Here is a 9,634-nt window from a genome sequence, read left to right as displayed (position 1 = left end):
GGTGGTGGGTATTGAGGAGGGCACGTTCTGCATGGAGCACTGGGTGTTATGCAAAAACAATGAATCATGGAACACTTCATCTAGAACTAATGATGTAATGTATGGGGATTAACATAAGAATAAAAAAAAAAAGAAAAAAAATAATTATGGCTATAGAAATGACGGCTTTGATGACAGAATGAGAGATGGAAGAGGTATGGGAGGACATGGCTATGGCAGAGCTGGTGATGGTGGTCATTTTGTATCTATGAGAGGATCACCTATTCACGCAGCTGAAAATGACATTGCAAATTTCTTCTCAGCACTAAATCCAATACAAGTGCATACCAATATGGCAGCTCATGGCAGAGCAACAGAAGGAGACACAGAATTTGTGACACATGAAGATGCTGTAGCCGCCATGTTTAAAGATAAGAATAACATGCAACATTGATACATTGAACTTTTCTTGAATTCTCCTGGAGGCAGGTCTGGAAAGGAAGGTTCTGGAATGGGAGGCTATGGCAGAGAAGGAATGGATAATCAGGGAGGTTATGGATCTGTTCGAAGAATGGGAATATGTAACAATTACAATGGAGGATATGGTACTCAAGGTGGCTTGGGTAGTTATGGCCATGGTGGTGGAGGCAGTGGAGATTACTATGAGCAAGGTGGCATGAGTGGAGGTAGATGGTACGGAATGTATCAAAGCATAACCACCAACATAGAAGTCCTGACAACACTGTCTGGTCTACTAGAATTTCTTACAAATTTAATTTCTTTTGTATTTTAGGAACTCTATAATGACTGAAGAAATGTGTTTTTGTTTTTTTTTTTAAGATTTTATTTATTTATTTGACAAAGATAGAGAGATAGTGAAAGAGAGAACACAAACAGGGGGAGCAGCAGGCAGGCAGAGGGAGAGGGAGAAGCAGACTCTCCGCTGAGCAGGGAGCCCCATGTGGGGCTCGATCCCAGGACACTGGGATCATGACCTGAGCCGAAGGCAGCTGCTTAACTGACTGAGCCACGCGGGCACCCCTGAAGGAATGTATTTTCAAAATATTTTTTGTAAAGCAATAGATTGTGATGGGAAAATTTGCTTTCTGTAGGTTTTTAAAAAATTTTTTTTATTTAAATTCAATTAACATATAATGTATTGTTGTTTCAGAGGTACAGAAATACCCAGTGCTCATTCCATTGCATGCCCTCCTTAATGTCATCACCCAGTTACCCTATCTCTCCACCTCCCCACCCCTCCAGCAACCCTCAGTTTGTGTCCTATGATTAAGAGTTTCTTATGGTTTGTCTACCTCTCTGGTTTCATCTTGTTTTATTTTTTCCTCTCTTCCACTATGATCCTCTGTATTGTTTCTTAAATTCCGCATATGAGTGAGATCATATGATAATTGTCTTTTTCTGAGTAACTTATTTCACTTAGCATAATACCCTCTAGTTCCACCCATGTCATTGCAAATGGCAAGATTTCATTTTTTTGATGGTTGCATAATATTCCATTGTATATATATACCAACTCTTTATCCATTCATCTGTTGATGGACATCTGGGCTCTTTCCACAGTCTGGCCATTGTGGACAAGCTGCTATGAACATTGGGGTGCAGGTGCGCCATCAGATCACTACATTTGTATCTTTCAGGTAAATACCTAGTAGTGCAATTGCTGTGTCGTAGGGTAGCTCTCTTTCAACTTTCTGAGGAACTTCCATATTGTTTTCCAGAGTGGCTGCACATCCTTGCATTCCCACCAACAGTGTAAGAGGGTTCCCCTTTCTCCACATTCTCACCAACATCTGTCATTTCCTGACCTTTAATTTTAGCCATTCTGACTGGTGTGAGGTGGTATCTCATTGTGATTTTTATTTGTATTTCCCTGATGCTGAGTGATGTTGAGCACTTTTTCATGTGCCTGTTGGCCATTTGGATGTCTTCTTTGCAGAAATGTCTGTTCATGTTTTCTGCACATTTTTCTTTAATTAACATATAATGTATTATTTGCTTCAGGGATACAGGTCTGTGATTCATCAGTCTTACACAATTCATAGCACTCACCATAGCATATATGCATCCCAATGTCCATAACCAAGCCACCCCATCCCTCCCACCCCCTTCGACTCCAGCAAACCTGTTTGTTTCCTGAGATTAAGAGTCTTTATGAGGAGGGTGAGAGGATGGGTTAGCTCAGTGATGGGTATTAAGGAAGGCACATACAGATTTTAGTTAGCACTGGGTGTTATACGAAAACAATGAATCATGGATCACTATATCAAAAACTAATGATGTATTGTATGGTGACTAACATAACATAATAAAATAAAAAATACATATATAAAAAGAGTCTCTTATGGTTTGTCTCCCTCTCTGGTTTCGTCTTGTTTCATTTTTCCCCTATGATCCTCTGCCTTCTCAAATTCCACATATCAGTAAGATCATATGATAACTGTCTTTCTCTGATTGACTTATTTTGCTTAGCATAATACCCTCTAGTTCCATCCACATCTATTATTGTATTATTATCGACGTGTTTCTTTGATTTTGTTATTAATTGGCTTATATATTTGGCTACTCCCATGTTAGGGGCATAAATATTTACAACTGTTAGATCTTCTTGTTGGATTGACCCTTTAAGTATGACATAGTGTCCTTCCTCATCTCTTATTATAGTCTTTGTTTTAAAATCAAATTTGTCTGATATAAGGATTGGCACCCCAGCTTTCTTTTGATGTAGATTAGCATGATAAACGGTTTTCCACCCCCTCACTTTGAATCTGGAGGTGTTTTTGGGTCTAAAATGAGTCTCTTGCAGACAGCATACTGATGGGTCTTGCTTTTTTATCCAATCTGACACCCTGTGTTTTTTGATTGGGGCATTTAGCCCATTTACGCTCAGAGTAACTATTGAAAGATATGAATTTAGTGCCATTGTATTACCTCTAAAGTCACTGTTTCTGTTATTGTGTCTGTTCCTTTCTGGTATATGTTACTTTGAGCTCTCTCTTTGCTTAGAGGATCCCTTTTAATATTTCTTGCAGGGCTGGTTTGGTGATCGCAAATTCTTTAAGTTTCTGTTTGTCATGGAAGATTTTTATCACTCCTTCTTTTTTGAATGACATCCTAGCTGGATAAAGTACTCTTGGCTGCTTATTTTTCTCATTTAGCATCCTGAATATATCATACCAGTACTTTCTGGCCTGCCAGGTCTCTGTGGATAGGTCTGCTGCCAACTAATGTCTCTATTGTTGTAGGTTTCGGACCTCTTGTCCCAAGATGCTTTCAGTATTTTCTATTTCTCTCTAAGATTTGCAAGTTTCACTATTATTTGTTGGGGTGCTGACCTGTTTTTTATTTTGAGGAAGGGGGGTTCTCTGTGCCTCCTGGACTTTGATGCCTGTTCCCTTCCCCAGAGTAGGGAAGTTCACCACTATAATTTGCTCCAATATACCTTCTGCCCCCCTCTCTTTCCTCTTCTTCTGGGATTCCAATTATTCTAATATTGTTTCACTTTATCACTTGAATTCTCCTCTTGTGATCCAGTAGTTGTTTATCTCTCTTTTTCTCAGCTCCTTTATTCTCCATCGTTTGGTCTTCTATATCACTGATTCTCTCTTCTATATCACTTACCCTAGTAGTTAGAGCCTGCATTATTATTGTTTCTCATTAATGGCCTTTTTGATTTCAACTTGGTTAGATTTTAGTTCTTTTATTTCTCCAGAAAGAGATTCTCTAGTGTCTTCTATGCTTTCTTCAAGCCCAGCTAGTATCTTTATAAACGTTATTCTGAACTCTAGTTCCGACATCTCACTATGTCCATACTGATTAGGTCCCTGGCAGTCAGTACTGCCTCTTGTTCTCTTTTTTGAAGTGAGTTTTTCCATCTTGTCATTCTTGCAGAAAGTGGTTGCTTTTCTGTTTGTAGTGTTGTAGCTATTCTTTTCTTAGCTCTCCAGTTGAGTACACAGGTGTTCAGAATGATTTGAGAGCGATCTAGCTGAATTCCTGGGACCAGACGAAATTAAGGTCTCCTCCTACCCTCCGCCATCTTGGACTCCTCTCCTTTCTGTAGGTTTTATTTGTTACATACTTTGACTTAAAAATAAACTTTTATATTCAAACCACTAATGTTGATACTTTTTACATATTAATTACTGCTAAGGATGTGCTGCTTTCATAAGATTTGGGTTGATGTACTTTACTATTAGCTCTACAAGAAGTAGTATAATCTTAGAGGACAATCGTTTACCTTTGGGTAGCTGTAAGTCTTAATAAGCAGACATCTCGAATAGACCTTGGAAAATAATTGGTATAACATTTCTCATTTAATTTCTCCTGGACAATACTGTAAATATAAAACCTAAAGATCAGTATAGACCGTTAATTTCTATATTAGTCATTCTTTTTCAAATGTGACTTATCAGGCATAACTCTGAAATGTTGAAGATCTAAGAGGTATCAGGGTTTCTGAATATTCTTAATTGTGTTACCTGGGGATGGGAGTATTGGAAGTTTAAATTCTAGCCCTAATTTTAGAATAAAACTCCCTCAGCACTTGACTGAAGTACCAAAAAATGTTCCCAAAAAAGTGATAGTTGTAAGTTACCTCAAATGTCTTAGACTAGATTAAGGTTCTCAGTGACATGAGAATTCAGTACAAGTACAAAAGTATTTACTGTGGAGTATAATTCTCACAGCTGTACTTTCAGTTTTCCTGCCCAATGGTCAGAGCATATACATTTCAATAACTGTATAAATTATTTTTTAAAATGTAAGAGACAAGTCCATGTGATAGTCTTAATTAAAATGAGTGTCCTGGAAGTTGTAGTTTGCATTTGACATGTGTTTGGAGTTTTAGAGCCATTGTGTTAAAAAATAGTATATGCTGCAAAGAAAAGGTTTTACTTTTTTTTTTTTAATTTAAATTCAAGTTAGTTAAGATATAATGTATTATTAGTTTCAGGGGTAGAATCTAGTGATTCCTCAGTTGCATACAACACCCAGTGCTCATTACATCAAGTGCCCTCCTTAATGCCCTTCACCCAATTACTCCACCCCCCACCCACCCCACCTCCCCTCCAGCAATCCTCAGTTTGTTTCCTAGAATTAAGAGACTAGTTTCTCATGGTTTGCCTTTCTGTCTGTATTTATGTTATTTTCTTTTTCCTTTCCTTCCCCTATGTTCATCTGTTTTGTTTCTTAAATTCCACACGAGTGAAATCATATGGTATTTGTCTTTCTCTGACTGACTTATTTCACTTAGCATAATACCCCCTAGTTCTATACATGTCATTGCAAATGACAAGATTTCATTCCTTTTTTATGGCGGAATACTATTCCATTGTATATATATGAAAAGGTTTTACATTTAATCCCTTTGAGTCATATGGCTTTTTTCCAAATTGGCTATTGGATCAAAATGAAACCTGTCAATGCGAATTCAATTACTGACCCTGTTACTTGTTTTTGCTAGAAATATTATTAATGTAATAAATAACAACATGGGAGATTAAAAGGGGGGGAGGTATGTGGCAGTAAAAAGTTGTATTATGTGTAGCATGAGTTTTGCGTATCTACTAAATTGCTTGTATATTTTAGACAGCTCTAAACTTCCCATCCCTCGGTTTTCTCTATGAAGTAGAAGTTAATTACTTAGGTGAAAGCTATAATTGATATGAGTAAGAAGACTATACTAGGAACAACTGTGACAGAGAAATACAACTCTGTGTACACTTTTGTTTTTCAAGGAAAAAAGAGTAGTTCTGTTTGAAAGCACCTGAAAGCAGTTTTCAGGTTTTTTGGTCTCCAAACTAAAGGACTCTCAGCCTTACTAAGGACTCCAGAGTTTCTGTTTACCTGGGTAGAATTATTGGTATTTACTATATTGAAAATTGAAATGTTAAATTTTTAAAAATACATAGTTACTGATTCATTGAAGAAAAGAATGATAACCACACAACATGTTATAAATAACATCTTAATGTTATTATAAAAGTGGTTTGAACTGGCAGAACCCATGAGAGAGAACTAGGGATAACTAAAGTAAGGGTCAGTTTGGTCTAGAATATGAGAAAGCATAATGATGGACAAAACATGCAAAGTAAATTTTATTTTGTCCCTTTCAACTAAAAAGGTAACCAAGTATGGTTTCTCAGGTACCTTTGAAACTATATTAATCAAGTGCCCAAATCTCCTCTGGCAACTGTTTGATTTTGCTTTCCCAAAATTAGATCCTAAATATAGAAAAAATAAAATTTTCAGTTTATGTTTTACCCATCTAAAACTATCTTTGAGAATTCCCAGAGAACCCTGGAAAATCACACTTTTTTTTTTTTTTGTCTTTTACCTTATAGAAACAGAGATGATTGAAATAATTATAATACTAACACACTGAACAAAAATCTCCAGAATTTCCTGGAGATTTATAAATGCCTTTGCTATACATAATATGTTTTTAATCTCGGGGCAAATACAGATCAAAATTCTGAACTGAAATTCTTAATAGGTTCCAATAGAGAATTTTACCTTTCTCCATTCTGACATTATTGGTTACAAAAATAAATTACCTACAACCACTAAGTATCTGTCATCTACATAGTTTTTGTTTTAATGTGATGCTTTTCAGAAGGCAATGCTATAGGCTATAAGGCACAGTTTGTGTCCTAAACCAAAAAGGGCAGTCCCAGAGCCTCAAGGACAAGAAATGTACCATTCACTGGAAATTTTTGACACTTAAAAAAAAAAAAAGATTCTTAGTTACAATATTTTGAGATGATAGGATTGAATCAGGATTTCTAGGATTCTTTAATTCAGATGCAAACAGCTTTGCAAAAGCAGACTGCTAACTCAAGATGCTGAGAAACATAGGAATGAATAAACTGATGAAGGAAAATTGAGTAGTTATCTGTTTAGAATATTGATAATATTGTAATCTATTTTTCTGATATTAAAAAATCTTCTCTTTCTTAACCTACAATATCACACAACAATTTAGTAAATGGTACTTTTGTTAAATGAAAATATTTTGAAATATCTGATTCTTATTGAGCATCCTCTGACTCCCAAATTCAGAAACTGAGTCATCTTACTCTTAATGGCATTATTGTTACCTTCGTGTGTCCAATAAGACTCTATTCTCCTTATTATTAGGATAAAACTGGGCTAATCATTTAAGCAACCAAGCCCCTACCTGGACTGTCATATTTGAGAATAATTCTCATTGACAAGACATTTCTATAGAATTAAAGTTCACTTATAGATCCAAATTCTACAAAAACCACCTGGTAATACTGGTCTGGTACCTGGCTTACAGGTTCAAGCTTTACAGGTAGGTTGTGAGGATGTCACTTACTGAAAGGCCAAGAACCTTAGCAAATTTGGGGGAATTCAAGAGGAACTCATCCAAATTTATAGAAGTATCAGTGAAATCTGGTAGAGTTACTTTCTTAGGCTTGGTTTCCTAGCCTCCGGATAGCAAATAATAGAAGCTTATAAAAGTGCATTCCAAGATTCCTTATAAAAATTTTCAGACAGAATTTTTAACCTTCACAAGTGTTCAACACTAAATGGCACAAATTTGCAAAATCAAATTGAAGGTGACCTAGATGTTTAATTAACAACTTTGTTTCACCTATATAAGCTGCACCAGCACTTTTTATACCAAGAATAATTTCTTTGAGATTATTATAACTCTAAGAGAGAAGGACTATCATGAAAAATTATTAAATACTTTAAAGTGGACAAAAAAAATATATCACTGGGTGTCCTGTCCAATACACCCTTTGGATTATCCAGTTCTATAGGGGTCTGCATCTCTCATTGTCTTTAGGCTATTTTAAATTTGTATTTTTTAGAAAACTTAAACTAACACAAATGATTCTTTCCCATTGAAATTCAAATGAATTTTTTCCGGTGGAATATAATTGATTATTGCCCTTTAGACACTGATCAGTTTTGCATGTATTTGTAAATTCCTTTCAGCAATATAATAATAATATAATTCCTGATTATATATTTATCTATTGCTTTGAACTGGTTGTAACATCTTACTGGTTTCCTCATTAATTAATAAGTTAAATGATATCTTTGGTGTGTTCATTTATATTTGTTGATATCATGCCTTTACATTTTCTTAAAAAAAAAAAAATTATACCATTAGGAAGGCTAACCCAGGCTCCAGAGCCTGGGAAGATTCTAATCCTGCCAACTGGATTGCCAAGGTAAAGGGAAGCAGAAACTACATTATCATATTTAGGAATTCTATAACATTTGATAGGTCTCTAGGGTCCCTTATACCACTTTACCATTTTACTTTCAGGCAATAACTTTCAAACATGTTTTCAGGAACACACTATGTATGAAAAGTAAAGAGATGAAAGTCATGATAAAACAAATTATCCTGGATCAAATTTTTATTAGAAAAAGATCATGCTTTTGAATTTTTTTCTAACATCCTATCTTTAACAACTAAAAATATAAAATGAAATAAAAATGCAATGTCTTGGGGCTCCTGGGTGGCTCAGGCAGTTAAGCGTCTGCCTTCAGCTCAGGCCGTGATCCCAGCATTCTGGGATCAAGCCCCACATGGGGCTCCCTGCTAAGTGGGGAGCCTGCTTCTCCCTCTCCCTCTGCCACTCCCCCTGCTTGTGCTCTCTCTCTCTCTAACAAATAAATAAAATCTTAAAAAAAAAATGCAATGTCTTTCAGAATCACAATATTCTATTGGTTAATTTCTGCCATTTGTATGCTGCATTAGAACCAAAAAAATCTAAAAAATAATTTAAAATGTCAAGAAATAAAACAATTGTTATTCTTTTTATCTTACAAAGAACTAATGATATATTAATGATATATATTAATTTGGATTAGGCCTAACAAATTCCGTGGCAGCTTTGATGAGATACGAGCAAAGGACTTCCTAATAGCTAGACAGTTGGAGCCATGAGAGTCAGCTTCACCTTCCAATTATCTTTCTGCAGAAAACATGAAAATGACAATACCTCTGGGAAAAGTCATAAATTAAGCTACAGTGTTATTTAAACGTCCATGTGAATGAAAGTTTTCAGAAAGAATTTTTAAAACAGAACAGTGAATGCCTAGTATAAGGAAAATAATCATGACAGAAAAAGAGTCAAAAAGGATAAAATCGGCTACTTTATAGTTGGCCCCCTGATAACAACCACTTTTATCTTGGACAGAAATTAGAATATGTGTTTCCAAAAGAAATCCTGGGTACACAAAAGTAAGTAGCCAAGTGATAGTAGAAAGGGAGAGTAGCCTGAAATAAGTTATTCAAACTTAAAGCCTCACAGCTACCCAAAAGGGATCTTGGGGTAATCCAATAAGATAATGTATTCCAAAGACTTGGCATATAATAAATGCTTGCTGTTTTCCTAATTTTATGAATGGTGTTAATAGAGAAAGTCAGAGAAGGAAAAGAATAAATACACGGAAAAAGGAATAATGCAAACTAGACACACTAAATGAAAGTTTGGTCTGTGGATTTCTGAAATTTATTTGTAAAACTGGAAAAATATATAGGAAGAGTATTTGATTAACTATAAATACTAGATACATATAAATTTTTGAAGATGTATAATAATTACACTGTTTTCTTAAATTTCTTTAAAAATATTTAGATAGTGGG

The 9,634-nt window shown here is 35.4% G+C and overlaps 1 protein-coding gene and 1 pseudogene across 27 annotated transcripts in view; one reads left to right on the top strand and one right to left on the bottom strand.

Moving 5' to 3' along the window:
• NRG4 (neuregulin 4) overlaps positions 1–9,634 on the bottom strand; it is a 156,043-nt gene that overhangs the window by 60,474 nt on the left and 85,935 nt on the right. The window lies entirely within an intron of this gene.
• On the top strand, positions 146–779 carry LOC102735860 (heterogeneous nuclear ribonucleoprotein H3 pseudogene; annotated as a pseudogene).

The sequence above is a fragment of the Leptonychotes weddellii genome, chromosome 9, assembly GCF_054177405.1.
Source record: "Leptonychotes weddellii isolate Sample4059 chromosome 9, ASM5417740v2, whole genome shotgun sequence".
NCBI classification, from domain to species: Eukaryota; Metazoa; Chordata; class Mammalia; order Carnivora; family Phocidae; genus Leptonychotes; species Leptonychotes weddellii.
The sequence above is the reverse complement of the archived record's forward strand: the minus strand, read 5'-3'. Positions and strand labels throughout refer to the sequence as shown.